We start from the raw sequence: 19775 nt of genomic DNA, 5'->3' as shown, positions 1-19775 counted from the left end.
TTATGGCTACAAAGGGAATTCATGACTTCCTCAGGTACTCCCATTCGGAATGCAAAGGTTGTTCATGACCTTTTAGAGGCCATCCAGTTGCCCAAAGAACTGGCAGTGGTAAAATGTGCTGCTCATCAAAGGAGCATGGACAGAGTATCACTGGGAAACGATTATGCTGACCGAGTGGCCCAATGGTGTGCCAAAGATCGGTATATTGTAAATCCAAAACGAGGGGGGCCAGGAACCAGCTGCCAGCTTCAGGTGTTTGAAGAAGTGCCTACGTGGGATGAAGTGAGAGAGTGGCAGGAATCGGCTCCCTGGCAAGAAAGAGAGAAATGGAAGGAGGATGGGTGTAGACCGAGACGTGTGGATGGTGTGATTTTGGGCCCAACTGGTATGCCTGTGTTACCCCGACACTTGCTTGGCACAATGGCAAGATTAATACATGAAGGATCACACATTGGTAGGGATGCCATGATTCTGGTATTTCAACAGACTTGGTACAGTAAAAAGTTCAGGAAGGTAGCAGAGTCCCTCTGCCAGAGGTGCCTGTCATGTCAACAGATGAACCCAGGCAAGAGGACAATGGTTGAACTGAGCAGGATTGGGAGATCAGGGGGTCCCTTTATAAGGATACAGATTGATTTCATCACCATGCCCCGTTGTGAAGGGAAACGATATGTCCTTGTCATTGTTTGCGTATTTTCAAAATGGGTAGAAGCTTACCCTACTCCTCAAAGTGACGCACTGACAGTAGCGAAGTGTTTACTAAAAGAACTGATACCTAGATTCGGAATACCATACATTATTGAATCAGATAAGGGTGGACATTTCCAGAATGAAATACTGGCTGAACTGTGTAAGGCCTTTGGAATAAGGCAGAAACTCCATTGTGCATACCACCCAGAGGCTTCTGGAATAGTGGAACAAGTAAATGGAACTATCAAAAACAGACTAGCAAAGCTGACAGATGCTACTGGCATGACCTGGGTGAAGGCCCTGCCCCTGGTCCTGATGGGACTGAGAAGTGTTCCTGACCGCAAGACAGGCCTAAGTCCCCATGAAATCATTATGGGAAGAGTGATGAGGCAAGCATGGGTGCCAGGAAGCAAACTGTTGAGTATTACTGATGATTTGGTGCTTGAATACTGCAGAAGATTGGGTGACCAAGTGCGTTCTATCTCTCGCCAGATTGGAGACGACGGCATCCTCAATCCAACGACTCCTCTCCACAGCTTGGTTCCAGGAGACTGGGTCAAAATAAAGAAGCACACTCGATCAAGCTGTCTGGCACCAAGGTGGGGAAAGAAACGCCAAGTAATCCTGGTGACAACCACTGCAGTGAAGGTCGCAGGTGTTCCTCAGTGGATCCACGCTGGACACACCCAGAAGGTATTGCCAGACAAAGGATTTGAAGAAGAAGGGCAACCAGCAGAGGACCCTGAAGGAGCCAGACCAGAAGCAACTGACAACGAGCAGCCCAGCACCAGTCAGGTTGCAGGAACAGCAGACGTTGGCACAGGAGTAGTTGACTACGAACTGCCAAGAAACCAGCCTGTGGAAGAGGTCCCGGAAACTGAGCCAGGAGTAGCTGAAGACGAGCTGCCAAGCATATGGCCAGAAGAATGGATACCGATGATTGACCTGACCGAAGATCCTATCAGAACAAGAGAACGACTTAGTGAAGGGAGAGAGTGGACTAGTCAGGAAAAGCAAGGCACAGGCGAAGAACCTCAGCCGCTTGAGATTCAAATCAAAACTGAGGAAGGAGAAGGTCAGACAGGGACAGAGCAGGTATTCGATACACCACCGCTAACACCTGATGCAGATAAGGGAGAGATTAGAAATAGAGTGATAGTTCGAGCAGAAGAAAATCAAGAGATCGAAGTGCTTGAACAGGATCAGAGAGGGTTAAAAGAACGGGTTCAGGAAACAGAAACAGAAACAGAGACAATCGAAAGCCAAAAACAAAATATTCCTGAACAAGGCCAGATTAGCAACCAGGCAGAAGAATTTGATGCTAGCCCTGGAACTATTCAGATAAGGGAAGTAGGAGAAGAAAGTGGAGAAGAATTACCACAAGATAAAGAGAACAAGAGGATAAGAGAAGAAAGTGAAGTCCAAGTACCAACTAAGAGACTAAAGAAAAGAAACAACCTTGAGCCTAGGTTTGTAAAAAGATTGAGACTTAGGATAAAGACAGTGGAAGAAAAACGTGCAGAAGCAAGAAGAAGTGCTCGGATAGCAGAGCAAGAAGAAGACTCTTCCAAAAGAAGGAGTGAGCGAATAAAAAGACAAAACAAAAAGTACAAGTCTCCTGAATGGACACTGGTTTTGGAGGAGCTTGAAGATCTTGATATAACTGACGTGAGCGACGGAGAACCCGTCCCAGAGTACTCAGCTGAAGAGGAAGACGAACCACCGTGAATTTGCACAAAGTAAGCTAGTTGTATAAAAAGCCAAAAAGAGGGGTGAGAACACTCCTTCTGAGCCAAAATGTCTGATTCAACAGTGAATGGTAGACCTAGTTGCAGCCGTTTTAAGACGTGTTGCAAGGTGTGTATATGTAGTGTAGTAGTACTGATAGTTATCTGGATAGGATTAACAATTTTCATTCCCTTTGCTGTAAGTAAAGATACTAACATTGTCCCTACTGAAGTTGTAAATACTGACAATGAGGAGCTAACAACACAGAGTGTAGCACGACATGAAAGAGCTTTGAGACAAACAAAACAGAACTTAGAAGCATCAGATGAGGGAGGACTACATTATCATGGAATGAAGAACAGGACACACTTAAATGTTTTCGCAAACTTGTTAATACACTATGTAGAGACTATGGAAATTGAAGATTGCTATGTCTGCATGAAGCTACCTACTTCTGTGGCTGAAGGCGTGACATACCATCATCTGCCATTGACATATGGAATCTCCTGTAGCATTTTAGCTAGTTTATTCTATAAAAGAGGACCGTTACAGTACTATTACTCTAACAATGACGTGATCTTTTCTGAACTTCCTATACGTGGGAACTTGAATCCTGTACATACCAAAACTGACACCATAAGATATATGGGAGACTACTTTCTGACTATAGGTAACATTGACATAGCAGACGCACACAGAGATAACTTGACTTGTTCTTTGCGTGAGCAGGAAAAGATGTTCCTGAACATGGCAGAGAAAAGGAGGATTAAAATTCAGAAGAAGGCTAATGACGAAAGTCAGAAAAAGCCAAAGTGGGCAGAGAACATGGAAGGCACCTCATCTGGTGGAGCGGGTCCTGCTCTGTTGCTGGATTTTGAAAAGAAAGGCAAGCTATGTCTTCACCGCGAGAAGACTAGCTATTATAATAATGTTTTCATTGGTTCCAGTGAATGCGAACATAATTACAAGGTAATTGGAGGTTGGGGTTTCAAAAATGGGTCAGAGCCTGTGTTTCCTGGAATTTATTATATTTGTGGGGACAAGGCCTATTTCAAATTGCCGGATCACTGGTATGGAAGCTGCTACTTTGGCATTGTCTTCCCGAAAATATACCATGTGAATGGAAAAGCTGGAAGCAATGAAGATACTAATGGCTTAGTGCGTAGTAAAAGAGAAAGTATAGGTGAAATTATGGGTAGTATTTTCAGTGCACTGATACCTGGAGTGGGAGTGGTTCTGAACACTCACAGAATTTGCAAATTGTCTACTATAGTAGATGTGCTGTCTACTGAAACAGCTCATGGATTTCTGCTGGTCAATACCGAAATGGTTGCGATCAGATCAATGGTTTTACAAAATCGACTTGCTCTTGACACCTTATTAGCGAAAGAGGGCGGAGTCTGCCGGATGTTGAAGGCGCAACATTGTTGCACTTATATTCCGGATAAAAGTGTACAGATCAAAAGATATGTGAAAAACATTACTAATTTGGCAAAGGAACTCAAACCACTCGAGGTTGATAGTGCCTGGAAGAGACTGGTAGATGGTCTCTCAAATGTAGGTCATTGGCTTGCTAGCATAGGTAAAAGCTTATTATTCAAAATTCTGATGCCAATTGGTATTATAGGTCTTATTATACTTTCCATTTTCTTATGCTGTAAATACCGCAAGCGCACCAAAAAGCACGAGGTAAATGCAAGAGGAGTGAAACGAAGTGTGGATGAGATTGAATTAGAGGAAGTGAATGATCAGATATACAAAAAGGTGAAGACTTCTCACCCTGCTAAAACTGAGAGAGAAAAGTTAGAACGGCTGCTGGAAGAAATAGAACTTTATAAGGTATGAAAGAAAGTTGGCATCTGGTTCCATTATAATTTGTGATGATAGTAAATATCATCAAAGAGGGGATTGATGAAGCAAAGCTTCGCATATTTTGCGGCTTGCCGAAGTCAAGAACCTCATTTATGTGTAATAAGGTAACAAAACGTATGTTTTACTAACATTTATTTTGTTTAGGCAAAATTCCCGAAGCTTGCCTATGTGTATTTCTAATGAATTTAATCCGTGTCCTCTAATATGGCCGCCGCTTGTATTTTAGTTACTGCGCATGCGTCAGCCACACTCACGTGTCCTGACGCGTCTGCAGAAGTGGAGGGAAAGTTATGCGCATGCGTAATTCATAGCTGTGCTTATCATGTGGTACTGCTCGTGCCACTGCTCTTGTGCCCGTATCAATGTAGCTAACATTTAGATGCAATAAGTTTATTTCTTGATGATGAGTTAAAAGTACAAACCCTGTGATGTGTTTTCATAATGACATTATTATGTATTAATTTGTTTTCGCTTACTTTTCATGTACCGCGGGAAATGGGGGTCTGAGTGAGAGGAGAGCCATATTGGAGGTCCCTTCTGCGCCTGTGCGACATTCGGTAGCACGAGGGACCTTGACAGATGGAACACCGCCAGTTGGCAGTGATGGGCAAGATGCTCCTGAGAAAGTCACCTCTGCCCTGCGAGAACAGCGAATGTGGCTTATTATATGATACAATGTAAATGTATTGCTGCTTGTCGTGTAGTCTCTCATGGGAACCCCTAGCTCAATAGGCGGTACCAGAAAATGTTAATGTGGCATACAAATAGACTGTTTTGATTGGTGTGTTACCCAAATCCTACCTTAGGACCAATCCAAATTGAGGGATTTTGACACTTTGCAACATTGGGGGGTGGTACACTGTCCCCAAACTGTATATCTACCCTGGGTTCACCTAGTGAACCGTCCGACTTGTCTGGTTTAGCTGACCTGTCACTGACCCAACGCACTCAATAGGTGACTGAAGATACAGAGCGCTGCGGAGCACTCTGTCCGAATTTGACCATAGGCTAAGGTTCTACTGAACCTTAAAGTGCTTGCAAAGCACTTAGCTGGGAGTTCGCTGACCCAATCGGGGTCTTGATCGATAGCTGCAGAGCGGGTGGAGCGCAGGCGTTGCTTCCGAACTGTGGGTTCCGGTCCTGTCCTGAAGAGGGTCCTGTCCTGAGGGTTTGCTGTCCTGTCCTGAGGGTCCTGTCCTGATTCCTATTCCGAGGGTATCCTGTCCTATCCTGGGTGTCCATTCTGCACCTGCTGTCCTTTGAGGGGTATCCTTCCTTGAGGGTTTCCTGTCCTTAACTGACCCGTGGCCAGGGTTTGGTTTCCACACCTTTCTAGGTAAATATTGCTCTGAAAACTCTTAAAATCTTGCACCTTCTGAATTTCTAACTTTGGCTTTAATAAAGTTCAACATTGCACATGTGATATTTTCCATGCCTTTCTGCAACTATTGAAAGTCATTTATATTTTCCATTAGTTTATTCCTATGTCTTCTCATTTGTTAGAAATTATATTTTGCATAGCAGTGTGTCATTTCCTGATATGGTCTAGAACTTCGTTGCCTAGATTGTTCAAAGGCCCCTTCACCTTAAGTGAAGCGTGTTATTCATTATAAGCTCTCCTATAGTCACCCACACTTAGGGTATCCCTGTTTAGATAATACTGACTTGCATAGTATCTTTCCTCGTTACATTTTATTAGTACCTTGATGATTACTCTGTCATTATTTCTTTATGCATATATAATTTACGTTATCTTGGTTATTGATTGCCTTGTTTTATTGTACCTCATGCAAGAAAATAATGAACTTTAGATAAACATTTTAAAACTTCCAGTTGTCCGTGGTCATTTAAACAGTATTTGAATGTTATTGGTTGGATTTGTATTTTGCTGCCTTTCCTTTACAGCTAGCTCCCTGATTCATTGTGGTCATTAGGCACCCGCATCGGTGGATGGTAAGTCGGGTGCACCGAAAATTGGTAGCAGGGAACACACACACACCAACTTGGTAGAGCTCGTGAAGTCACCTGATCGATGTATATGGTGATTTGAAAAGTATATGGGCCCTGAAGCCGGAAACGGCGAAACTATTGGTCGGGTGGCCTCGCGCGCTCTATCAACGGAACCAGAGTAAAAGAACAACGGTGAGGGAGGGTTAGAAAAGAGCAGTGACTGTAAGTAAAGAGGGGTGAAAGAGGGTGTATAAAAGTGAATAAGGGTAAGACATGGGGAGTGACAGAGAGAAAGGAGAGAGAGAGTAAAGGAAGGAGTGACTGAAAGGGAGTGAGTGAAGCAGCAAAGAAAGGTAAGTGAGGGAGTGTGGGTGAGTTGTAGGGAGTGAGCATGATGAAAGAGTATTGATAGAGTGAGGGGACAGAGACAGCGACGGTAAGAGAGAATGAGTGAGGGAACAGAAGTGAGGAACTGTGAGGACAGACGGACTGAGAGAAGGAGTGAGAGGAGTGAAGTAAATGGGTAAGGGAATCAGTGAGGGAGCGAAGGAAGGGAACAGAACATAAGGGAAGTAAAGCAAAGGGGACTGAAAGAAGTTGAATGTGGTAGGAGAGTAAGGGAAAGAGGAGTAAACATGGAGGATAAGAATAAGTGAGGGAAGCAGAGTAAGGAAACAGGAGTGAGGTAGGCTGAGAAAATAGTAGTGAGGTTAAAGCAAAGGGTGATGACAAACTACATTTTGTTAGTCACACTTACCATATAATTAATGTAACTTTAATTACATTTTTTTACTACACTTTGTATCTGTGAAAGAGAGAAGAAAAAATAAGTTATAATTAGTAAAATATATATTTTAAAATAAAAGATACAAGTGAAGAGGTTAAAAATCATAAATGTATTAAGAAATAAAGTACGAGTGAAATACACAGAAAGGGAAATAAAGTAATGTAGAAGGACAAAAACAGGGTAAAAGAAATAGAAGGAGAGCAAATTACTAGGCATATAGATTCACTGACAGAGAGGAAGAGAAGAAGAGAGAAATGAACTGAAGGTAAGAAAGATACTAATAGAATGTGTTAGCAAAACTAAATCAGGAAACAGGAGTAAGTAAAAAGAGAATGACTGAGAGGGAAAGGAGTCTGATTGAGGATGCATTTAGAAGAATGAGGAATGGAATATAACTGAGAGTAAGTGAAGGAGAGTCATAGAGTGAAGGGATGAAGGGAGAGAGGATAATATAGAAGGATTGAGGGAAAAGGACTGAGGAAGTTAGTAGACAGAGAGACTAAGGGAAGGACTGAGTGAAGTGGAGTACAATGAGTGAGGAAAGGAAAATGAGTAAGGGAGCAAAAGAAGGAAAGAGAGGAGAAGAGGACTAAAGCAGTGGTACTGAGAGAAAGTGATTCAGTGATGAAAGTAAAGAGAAGGACATTGAAAGATAGGAAATGAGGGGTAGTAATGGAACCGGACTAAAAGAAATGGGGTGAAGAATGATGAGAGAGGAGCAGTGAAGTTGTTGTAAGAGAAATGATAGAAGGTAGATAAACACAAGTGAACATAACACAAGGAGAGTGAGGGACTGATTACATAGATGTAGTGAACGGAAAATAGAGAGAAGAGGTCAAAAGAAAGGAGCAAACAAAGGTAAGCGAGGGAGAGTGGGTGAGTTATAGTGACAGAGTGCGACAATACTGGTGAGTGAGTAAAGAGGAATTACTAAAAGAGCAAAGGAGGAAAACACGGAAAAGAGAAGTAAAGCAGAGAGACTGAAAGCTGAAAAGTGGTGCAAGGGAGAGAGGGGATGCAGACAGTTGAAATGGAAATGAGGGGTTTTGAAAGAAGTGGAGTAAACGAATGGGTGTGAAACAGAGTGAGAGAAAGGCAGTGTGAGTGAGTAAAGAGAGCTGAAAGAGAGAGGAAAAAAGAAAATGAGTGTGAGACAATGGGAATACAATATAAACTACACAATACAAACAATAGAATAATTTGTACAACATGTTAGATAGTTTATTTTTGCTGTTCTCAGAACATATTGAATTTCACTAAAAACAGTGAGTTCAAACTATTCATCATATGGCAGCGGGAAAAAAAACACAATCAAAAAGATTGTGTTAAAAAAAACCATATAAACTTACAAATCACATATGTACACTAATCTTTGATACGCTCAATTTCCTTTAGGCTAATTAGTACATCATGAAGGTCCTTTTCGTTGGAAGGTACTCTGTTGTTCTCTAAAAATTCCATTTCATCGACTTTCTAGAAGAAAAGCTCCAAGAACATCTGAAATATGTTTCAATGTTTTCATATACTCCTTGTGTTCAGTCATAACTCTTTGCTCATTCCTTCACCTTTCCTTAAGGCCAAATAGTGTCAGATGTATCAGTATATTTTCAAATTACTTAAAACAAACTCTAAAGTTACAGTTTTCCCGACGTTCTGAAAGAAAGGCTCAAACAACATTTTCACAATATTTAAATATTCATAATTCCATCTCTGGCTCTCTCTTGTTGAACATTTCCTATAATACTGATATCACTTTCTATGCGATCCACTTACCGTACCTTTATGAGAACTATAATTTTTATATTATCTTCATCACTTTTACTCACAATATAATTTTAAACAGCAGACTAACTATTATTTACATGCTCCCGTTTTGATAGGCCAATTACCTTTACTTAAATTTTGGTTGTAAAAACACTAGGTATGATTTTTTTAAGTCAAAAGGTAAACGTTGTTTGAAAGTCAAATGAGTATCATTACAGTTAGTCCAACCTTTTCGACATGTTAAATAGCATGTGTAATGCCCTGATGTTGTTGAAGGACCATCATGATAAATGATAGCTACAGTTGCAAAAGTTCTTCCTGAAATTGATAACTGAGAAGCCACAACATTTTTAATAGAAGTTGTCAATTTAGTTCCATCAGGTCTACATCGTTGGAACATTAAAATGACATACTGACCATAATTTTGTATAAGTAATGTGGACAGCATTGCAGACTTACATTGGGTACACACCACATTGTGATCAGCTGCTTTAACTAGATTATTAAAAGGCACTGATTTGCAGTCTGGTAAAGTCAAATATATAAATCTTTCGGTGTCTATTGTAGTACTACTTGATAAACTACAGTTGTCGCAGTCATGCTGCTATTGATAAGAAAGGCTAAAAAGCTTTTTTATATCTACACATTCATCTACCAATACATCAAACATATACATCAAAAATTCCTGACAATCCTGCTGAATATTCTGTGAAAATTGATTTTGACCAGAACATATATCTAAAAGATTTCGAATTTCTGAAACACTTTCTATTTTTGCTCTATCATTGCTACATTTCTCAAACACAGAATTCAATAAACAGCAGAATGTTTGATCCCGATTTTGAACAATCTGTTCTTGTAAATTTTGAAGAAAAAAACAACATTAACCACTACATTAGCATAGCAGTTGACACCAGAACTGTTTTCAAACTGAAATCCAACAACATCTTCAACAGAATCCTTTTTCTTTCTGCTTACAATTACAGTTTCGTCTACTTTTTGTCTTTTTGCTACTACCTCACTGCAATTATTCTCATTTCTTCTTTTTTGGCCTACCACACGCTTTTCAAACAGAGGATATTGAGGCAAATGTGGAGCATACTCTCTTCTTAACCTATTGTATTCTTTAACACAATCTAGATCTGCACAAATCTTTGTTTCATCACACTCAATCAAGTACAATCCTGATAAAGTTCTGACTCGTGATAATGCCACATATGCCATACCCTCTTTAAACACACAACTTCCAATGTTCACCAAAGCACTATCTACACTTAAACCTTGAGATTTATGAATTGTCACCGCATATGCCAAACAAACAGGAAACTGTTTTCGGCGAACATATAAGTCTTTCACAAGCAAAAATCTAGCTTAACAACGACAAATTTGTTCTATTTCGTCAATGCCATCAAATTTCATTTTTAAAATTTCAATTCCATCTCTATTTTTGTAATTCACAAAATCAACAACATGACCCATTGCTCCATTTACCAGACCTCTTTCAACATTTAAATTCCTTCTCAAAATGATACGACAATTTAAACACACATTCAGAGTCTTTTCAAAACTAGCAGTTTTGGATATACTCTTCTCTAATGAATCCAATATTGATTTCAAATTTTCAGACAAAATAATTGTTGCTCCCATATGCTCTATTTTATCTATAGCTTCCAGTTTCACAATCTCCTCATTTTCTAACTTTAACATTTTGTTGTTGAAGATGGAACATTCTTGCAGAGTTGGCATCAAACATATCCCAGATTTGTTCTCAGTAATTTTCTTAAAAATATTCTCTGGAAGAATGTTTTCATTTGGATACAAATTTGAAATTAATCATGCATGTAATGCTTCTTTCCCATGCTCACTTACTTTTCCGATTCTTACATCTTGTAGAATATTTTTATAATCTTCATCCTTTGCATGTCGCATATTTTGAAGCAGTTCTGGATATTTGAAATTTAACCATATATTAACGTTTCCAATGCTTCCTAGGCACTTCCTGGTATCTTCATGTGTGAGCATTTTAAACACTGGTTGTCCTTTCACTGGAGTCAACTGCAGTAGATCTCCAAAAACAATAATGTGTTTTCCTCCGAATAAGACATCATAGTCTGTTCTAAGAATTTCTTGCATTCTCAAATGCACAAAAGCAAGCATTAGATTTGAGACCATGCTTACTTCATCAATGATAAGAAGTTTCATTTTCTTCAGGACTCTGGAAACTTCAGAACAAGCATCTCCAGATAGCTTGTGGTATTGTAATTTGTTATCATGCTCCACTGGTAGCATCAGTAAACGATGTAAAGTAATCCCTTTAATGTTATGTGCTGCCAGCCCAGTTGGAGCGGTAACAACACAAGACAGCGGTGATTCAGTCCTTTTCTGCAGATAAGTTGCAATTGCTTTAATCAGAAAACTTTTTCCAGTTCCCGCTTCTCCACTCACGTACAGTCGGACTGGCTTAAATGATGTACATGAGTACTCTTTTTTCTCATGACTGAATCCATGTTCAACCTGTTCTGTGACTTCGTCATATATCTGTTTCTGCTCAAGGTTTAGTTGTTTCACCAAATCTTCTAAGTTAACTACATCATCTTGAGCTTGTTCCATAGCTCTTTCCACCTCATGCATGGCAGTGGCAGCTTCATCTTGGATAATTGGTCCTCCTAGTGGATCCTGAATCAATGAAGCAGAACTCTGACTGTCTTGAGAACTGTCTCTAGCAATCCCAACAGCAATTGTGGCTTCTTGCTCTATTTCTTCGTTCAACATTTGCAGATAATTTGGAAAATCAGGACATTCTATGGTATTCTTGGTTGCATTAAAAGAATCTTTGTAACAAAGAAAATCTCCAAGTAGTTCCTCTTCTGTACGCCATGGCTTAAAGAGTTGCAAAAGAGCTAAATAGTAAATTTCTGTTTTCTCTGGATTTTCGCAACTCAATTTTCGATGATTAATCAAATGGCCTTTTCTCTGCTTCACTAGACATCCTTCACACCCAATGATAGCATATATTCCATTATTGATATCTTCTCTGATGGTCCTCTTATAAATATAGTTTTGCAGAACTTCATACAAACAACTGTTCTCAAGATGACTACTTCTATTTGGATAGTATGTATTCAACATGTTTGTCTTCAAAATATCTGTACTGTCTGGTTCTTTCTCCGCCAAATACTCAATTTCTTGTACAGATTTCAAAACTCGATTTCGTGTTGCAGCAAGACCTAGAATCACCCAAATATTTGTTCTAGACTTGGCGTAGAGACTTGCTGATGATAACCGATCAGAACATTCATATGCTACAATTTCTCGATGCGACAACATCTTGAAACTGAAACTGTATAATTTTTACTTATACTCTTTTCATGTGAAATGTCCTCCCACATTTCCTTCAGTTCTGTCTTTTCTTTTTTTAAGACATCACATATCGAGCCACAGCAATAGATTTGTCAGCAACGAACTGAATATCCATGTTAGCATTCCACATGGACAAAATCACTGGGTTGTTGTCGTTGATGTACTTTGACTCTTCGTTTCTTTTTAAATTGTATGTATTTTTTGGTGATTTCCTCGTCACAGTATGTCGCAGAGAAGACATCAAATTATTTACTCTTCCTTTAGAAATCACTGGTCGTAGAAATCCGAAACGACATTTTGTGTAGAACTTGTCCTTGGTTCTGAATTTTCGACGACAGTACTTTCCACAACGATGGGATTGAAAGCGTAAAACTTGTTGCCTTAAACTGTTTTCTTCGGTAGTTTTCGGAACAGCACATGTTGAATACTCTTCCATAAAACTCATCACTGTGTCATCCGAACCTGTTCCAAATTTGGGTGCATCTTTAATTCATAACAACATATGTATGTGAGGAGCACCTCTCGCTTGATACTCCTTTCTCCAAAAGAAATCCAAAACCCCTCCAAGGGGAGGATTTCTTTTGTTGGTAATGAAAGACATCATAGCTTCAAATCTATGATTGAAATATCTGCATACATTCACTGGATCCAAAGAACACAGTTCTCCAGGTGTTTTGAATTCTATATTTTGTATGTTTGCATTTGCCTCTCGTAGAAATTGAAGTAAGTCGTCCCATGCATACTCAGCACAGCTAAGAGTGAGGAACCATGTAGGAGTTCCTAAGTTTCTTAGCATACATTTTAATTCCCCATGACGACGGTACCAATACTCGTTTGTACTACGCTGACATGCCATTAGATTGATTAGATGAGATTCCAAAATATTGTCTTGCAGATTGACTTTCTCCATAAAGTCCCTCGCCAAAACATTTTGCAGATGTGCTCCACTTTTCAGTATATGGTTTACTGCATAAGAAAGCCCAGACAAGTCACTTTCATACAGTAGATGAAACAAATATGGGATGCATTGACGAAACCTTGGATCTTCAGCATATAATCTTAAAGTCCGGTATTCAGATGCTGGAATTTGAAGTGGTCGATCGTCATATTGTCCACCTCGACCTGTTGGAAATAGCTGTGGAAAACAACGAGCTTCCAAACTTTCTTCCCATACACTAATGGACTTCCTTTTGCTGCTTTCATTTGAAACAAGTCAATTGCATTCCCCATTACTTCTTTGGAATGCAAAGGATGAACAGTATAATGTTCATATATTTCTTCACTTCTAGACACATCAACTTTTTCAATTTGGCCGGCTGAACAATCACTGTCTTCTTCTGCAGCTGTTTCCTCTGCTTCAACACATACATCGTTGTAGTACTCATTGTTTTTGACTAAATACAACGTTGCCTTTTTGACTTTCCTAACATCCACTAAATCTTGCCAGATTTTCCTACTCTTTGTCGGAACCCCATTAACTAGAATACCAGAGGTTCCTCTTCCACTTTCTCTACACCAATTGTATCAATATATTTCTTGAAATCTAGGGGCAAATAAACAACTCTTCCCTTTAATCCTCTCTGTAAATCCGAAGGAGGCAATTTCCCTATCTTAGGCTCCTTGCGAACAATAGCCTGAAAACGTTGGACACATTGAATCAGAATAGATTCATATGTATTTAAATCCATCAATTCAGGAGGAATGTCTACCAACTCAAGATTATTATGAACAGCTCTACCAGGCATTCTGTTTTCATTTAATTTATTATAACAATATTCACAAATACGCTGATCAGAACTCAAATCAAAAGAATTCTCCACCAACAAACAAAAAAGTTGCAATATTCTTCCATTCAGTATTATTTTACATTTCACTTTCTGCATATAAATCAACTAACCTAGTCTGAATCTTATAATGAGTCCGTCGACAGCACACACACGTAAAATTAGCCCTTTCACTTGATTTCACCTTAAACTTGGTGATTTCCTGGTTAAACTTTTCTGTACTTAAAATCTGTACATTGTCTTCCACATTGCCTTCTATTACTGTGTCAATTTCTACACTGTCCTCTTTTTCACCAAAGTAACAAATCTCAATATCTTCACAAATTTTCTTCACATCTAATTCAGTTCCATGTAAAAGAGCACTGTTTAACTGTTTAAGCTTAAGTGCTGGACTTTTTGCATAATACAACATTCTCACTAATTTCCTCATTTTGTTATGATGCACTGCTAACATCCTAAAATGATGAAAAACACTCTGACATACTTTTCTAGAAAGACAAGCCAGTGAATGCCCTTGCAACCCTGTTTTCTCTCACTCTGCAAGGATCTAAGTCTTGCAACATCTTCATTTTCTGTTTTAGACTTTTCTTACTATATGTACTATATGTACGTAAGAAATTAGGAATCAAATCGATTGATTCCTGTCGCACACTACAAATACTACTAGGCTTCCAAGTGTACACTGGACCCTTAGTACGTCTCCCTAAAACTTCATCAGTTAACACCTCTTCTGCATTTCTAGACACAAGTTTCTCTTTTTCAATCGGACAACCGTCTTTCACCTCATATGCTCGACCACTGGTGTCAACTGCATGCACCAAATCAATCTCCTGGAAGTAACTCTCCTCATTAAAAAATGGCTCACAACTTGAACATTTTCCAGAAAAAAACTTTACAAAAATTAGTCCGATTAATTACTCTTTTGCATCTACTCTTTGATTTGAAAACATCATTTGTCTTGTTAAGTGTCCTAATTCTATTGATTACTAAAATAAATAATTTTTTCTTAAGTTCAAAAGCCTGATCAACAATCTTCTCTACACTTTTCTTTTTCTTATAAAAAGCATCTCTCTGTTTACCTTTTTTAATAATTTTTAACAAATTTAAAACCACCCTATTGCGAAACATTCGTTTACGAATGTCCCTAAATTGGTTTAGCCTTCTATTCCTATACATATTATTCTCTCCTGCTGCAGTAGTAACATTTTTGGGGGGCCTCTCCTTCCTCTTCAAATTTGCTCTCTCCTTCTGTTTATTCACATTCTCATCAACATTTTTACCAGGAGCTTTTCTCCTGTCTTTTGAAGTATTTGTTGTAGAGGAGTGCTTTATTCCGTTGCTGTTTTTGATTTTTTTCTGCTTGGCATCTTTTCTTCTCCTCTTCCTTGAGGGCATATTTCCTTACTATTCAAATCTTGATTTCAATCTATGTTAAAGAAAAAAAGATAATACATTTTAGACCACTATTAACAAACAACAAAGCAATGACAATAAGCAAACGATATAAACACTAGTTTGAACATATCTTAGTTTATATCACAGCAACTATGTAACTAGGATTAAGACAGAGAAAAAGAGCTAGAGAAACTAACACAAAAAGACAGAGAGAGTCAGACAAAGAAACAGGTAGAGGGACTAAAACATAGAGAAGGAGTAAGACAGAAAGAGTGTATAATATGTTGTAAGACAGAAACAAGATGTAATAATGAGAGGGAGTCAGTCAAAGAAAGGGACAAAGGGAATAAGTCAGAAAAAGGATATAACAGGGTGTAAGACAGAGAGAGGGTGTAAGAGGATGTAAGACAGAGAGAGGGTGTTAGAAGGGGAGAGGATGTAAAAGAGACTAAAACAGAGAGAGGCTGTAAAAGGTAGAGAGAGAGACTAAGTTTGAGAGAGGGTGTAAGAGGAAGTAAATCAGAGAGAGGATGTAACAAGGAGTAATGAGAGAGAGGGAATAAATCAAACACAGGGTGTAAGAGAAAATAAGTCAAAGAGAGAGTGTAAGAGGGTGTAACACAGAGTGAGGATGTAAAAAGGAATAAGTCAGAAAGAGGGTGTTAGAAGGGGACAGGTGGAAAAATACAGTAAGTCAGGAAGAGAATATAAGAGAGACTTATACATTCTTGATAATACTTAGTAAAGAAATGTTGGTGCATAAGGAATTGTATTTTGTAAATGAGCGAGGTTTCAGTACTGTAATGAAATGCTTTTACATATGACCTTTTCTCTGTTTTTTAAATGGTATTCTAAAAAAATATTTCGGGCACATGAAATAGTTTTACATTATTGACAAGGATTAGATAGTATCTACATTATTTAAAAAATATATTAGCACATTTCACAATCATGACACCTGTGTTTTCTCAGATTAGTAAGTACATTGTGCACATGTGGTGAGGCATGTCCAGGGGTGTAGAGCAGGTGAGGCCTGTGTCCAAGAGTGCAATGGACAGGACTCACCTCCTCTGACCCTTGGAAAAGCCTCACCTCCTCCGTGCACCCTGGACAGGCCTCAATGTATTGGATATAATTGATGGTAACAGTATGCACATAAGGTGAGGCCTAACCAGGAGTGCAGATTAGGTGAGGCCTGTCCAGGGGAGCACAGGAGGTGAGGCCTGTGTCCAAGAGTGCAGTGGACAGGACTTCATAAAGCCTCTCCCCCACTGCACTCTTACACACAGGCCTCATCTCCTCAGCAAATTTCACAATCATGAAAGCCATTTCGACTTTCCTCACCTCCTCTGCAGCTTTTGCAATCATGTCAGGTGTGTTTCCTCATATTAGGAATCACATTGTGTTTTTTTATGGTTGCTTTCTGTTATTTTTTTTCTTAATGCTTCGTTAAAATTTTCTGCTGCATACAGGAATTGTATTTTGTAAAAAACTGAAGTTTCAGTAGTGAAAAGGAATGCTTGTACATATTACCTGTACTCAGTGTTCTTAATGTTAATATAAAAACGATTAATGGGCAAATGAATGGCTTTTACATTTTTTAGAAGGAATAAATAGTGTCTGCATGATTAAATAAATATTTTTGAACCTTTCACAATGATGTCACATTTAGGCCTCTTTAAAAAACGATTTAGGGTTGCAGATGAGTTAAGGATTGTCCAGAGGTACAGAGGAGGTGACACCTGTGTTCAAGACTGTAGTGGGAGAGAGGCCTCTCCTGGGGAGCATAGGTGGTGAGGCCTGTGTCTAAGAGTGCACTGGACCGGACTTTATGAAGCCTATCCCCCACTGCTCTGTTAGACACAACCTTCACTATTTTACAAAATACATTTCCTCTCTCTTGCAAACATTGCTACCAAGCATCATCGAAAACCATGACACAATTCAACAAGAAAAATGCTCAATCTGCTTCCTAATTTGGGATAACAGAGGTGACATCATTGTGAAAGGTTCAAGTATATTTCTTTAATCATGCAGACACTATTTATTCCTTTTCAAAAATTTAAAAACCATTGATTTGCCCCAAAATCGTTTTTTAAAAACATTTTAGAAACAGAGCGCAGGTCATATGTACAAGCATTCAATTTCACTACTGAAACCTCGCTATTTTACAAAATACAAATCCTCTATCTTGCAAATGATCTTACCAAGCATTCCAACACCAAAGAAGCTCAATGTGCTTCCTAATCTGAGGTAACACAGGTGACATCATTGTGAAAGATTCAAATATATTTATTTAATCATACAGACACTATTTATTCCTTCTCAAAAATTTAAAAGTCATTTATTTGCCCCCAAATCGTTTTTTTAAATAAGATTTAAGAAACAGAGCGCAGGTCCTATGTACAAGCATTCCAGGTCACTACTGAAACCTCACTATTTTACAAAATACATTTCCTCTCTCTAGGGGGTCAGGGGGGGTCTACCCTACCCCCTTTTAGTCATTTCCCCCTTTGTTTTTACCACCTCTTGTGTCTCGATCCTACCGAGACACAAGATGGTGGCCGCTCCGGACTGTTTGGAATGTTGACAGACACCCGAGAGCCAATCAGCTTTCCGCTCGCGAACTCCCGTTACGCGCCAGGTGCGCTCCCCCGTACGCATAACCTAAATTACTCAAAATCCTCTGGAGCACATATCTTGAGACATAGCAAAGGCACATTGGGCTACCAGTCCCTACAATTTTGCCAAGTTTGGTGGGAATCCATTCAGCCGTTCGGGCTAAAAGTGAGTCCAACCGCCCTATGGAAATTAACATGGGGAAAACACGTTTTGGGACCCCCCTTTTATCTCGGCCCCCGCTTGACAAATCCCCCCCAAACTTTAAGGGAAGGAGCGGAGCAAGCGGGCCATCTTCATTGAGAAATTCGCGAAGATTCGTCCACTGGCGCCAAAGTTATTCCCAATAGAATGTTGCGGATTTCCTATGGAAAACAATCCTAACTATAACTACCTACAGTGATTGATGTCACTGACCATGTCATGAGTGATGTAATATGTGACGTCATCAGCAGTGCATTGCAGGCGCGCAAGTTAAAGTGAGTCCAACTAACTATAACGTGGGAATTTCAATAGTTTTATGTCAGTAAAATTTCCAGCTAACTATAACTGGTGTCAAACCTATGGTTTTTTTCAGTGAATTTAATAGGTTTTTTAAAATGCTAATTCCTAACTATAACTGGTGTGAAACCTATGGTTTTTTCAGTGAATTTCATAGGTTTTTTAAATGCTAATTCCTAACTATATAAGGCCTGAAACCTATGTTTTTTTCAGTGAATTTCACAGGTTTTTTTAATGCTAATTCCTAACTATATAAGACCTGAAAGCCCACCAGGAATCTCCAGTATGCGCCAGGGGACTGCATTGCAGAGAGGTGTAATGAAGCCACGCCCCTTTTTACACCTCTCTGCAACACAGCCCCCGTGCATGTTTGAAGAGGGGGAACTAATTCCCCTTGCATACTGGGGGCCCCTGGGGGCCAACTAGCCCACCTGGAACCTCCAGTATGCGCCAGGGGGCTGCATTGCAGAGGTGTAATGAGGCTATGCCCCTTGTTACACCTCTCTGTAACGCAGCCCCCTGCCGCATTTGCAGAGGGGGAACTAATTCCCCTTGCATACTAGGGGTCCCTGGGGGCCAACTAGCCCACCTGGAACCTCCAGTATGCGCCAGGGGGCTGCATTGCACAGAGGTGTAATGAGGCTATGCCCCTTTTTACACCTCTCTTCAACGCAGCCCCGTGCATGTTTGAAGAGGGGGAACTAATTCCCCTTGCATACTAGGGGTCCCTGGGGGCCAACTAGCCCACCTGGAACCTCCAGTATGCGCCAGGGGGCTGCATTGCACAGAGGTGTAATGAGGCTACGCCCCTTTTTACACCTCTCTGCAACGCAGGCCACTGTCACGTTTGCAGAGGGGGGACTAATTCCCCTTGCATACTGGGGGTCCCTGGGTCATATCTGCCCAAACACTGATATTCCGAACGATTGAAAATGACTTTTCTTGAGCAACATTTGGATTTGGATTATCATGTCCTATACTTTGGAATTTTTGAAAGACTGACTTTGAGGATGCTATAAATTACTCAAGTCTGCCCGAATTGTGTGGGTAAAATTGATACCTACTCACTTTGAATAAGAATGTTCTTAAGTCTCGTCTAACATTTGGAAGAAATATCTAGTTATATAACAACAGGATACCGACATAACTTGAAGGAAATTCATTGTACAGAACGAAAGGTTTCGGCTGGCTGTGGTACATAAACTTAAGGAAAATAAAAGCATTTGAATATACACCAAGATTCAGCGCTACAATAAGGACTCTAAGTGATATGATTTGATTGGACTTATTGTCTAAGTGGTGCTGTACCAAACTTTGGAATATTC

The sequence above is a fragment of the Lissotriton helveticus genome, chromosome 6, assembly GCF_964261635.1.
Source record: "Lissotriton helveticus chromosome 6, aLisHel1.1, whole genome shotgun sequence".
Lineage (NCBI taxonomy): Eukaryota > Metazoa > Chordata > Amphibia > Caudata > Salamandridae > Lissotriton > Lissotriton helveticus.
Note: the sequence above shows the minus strand (reverse complement) of the source record.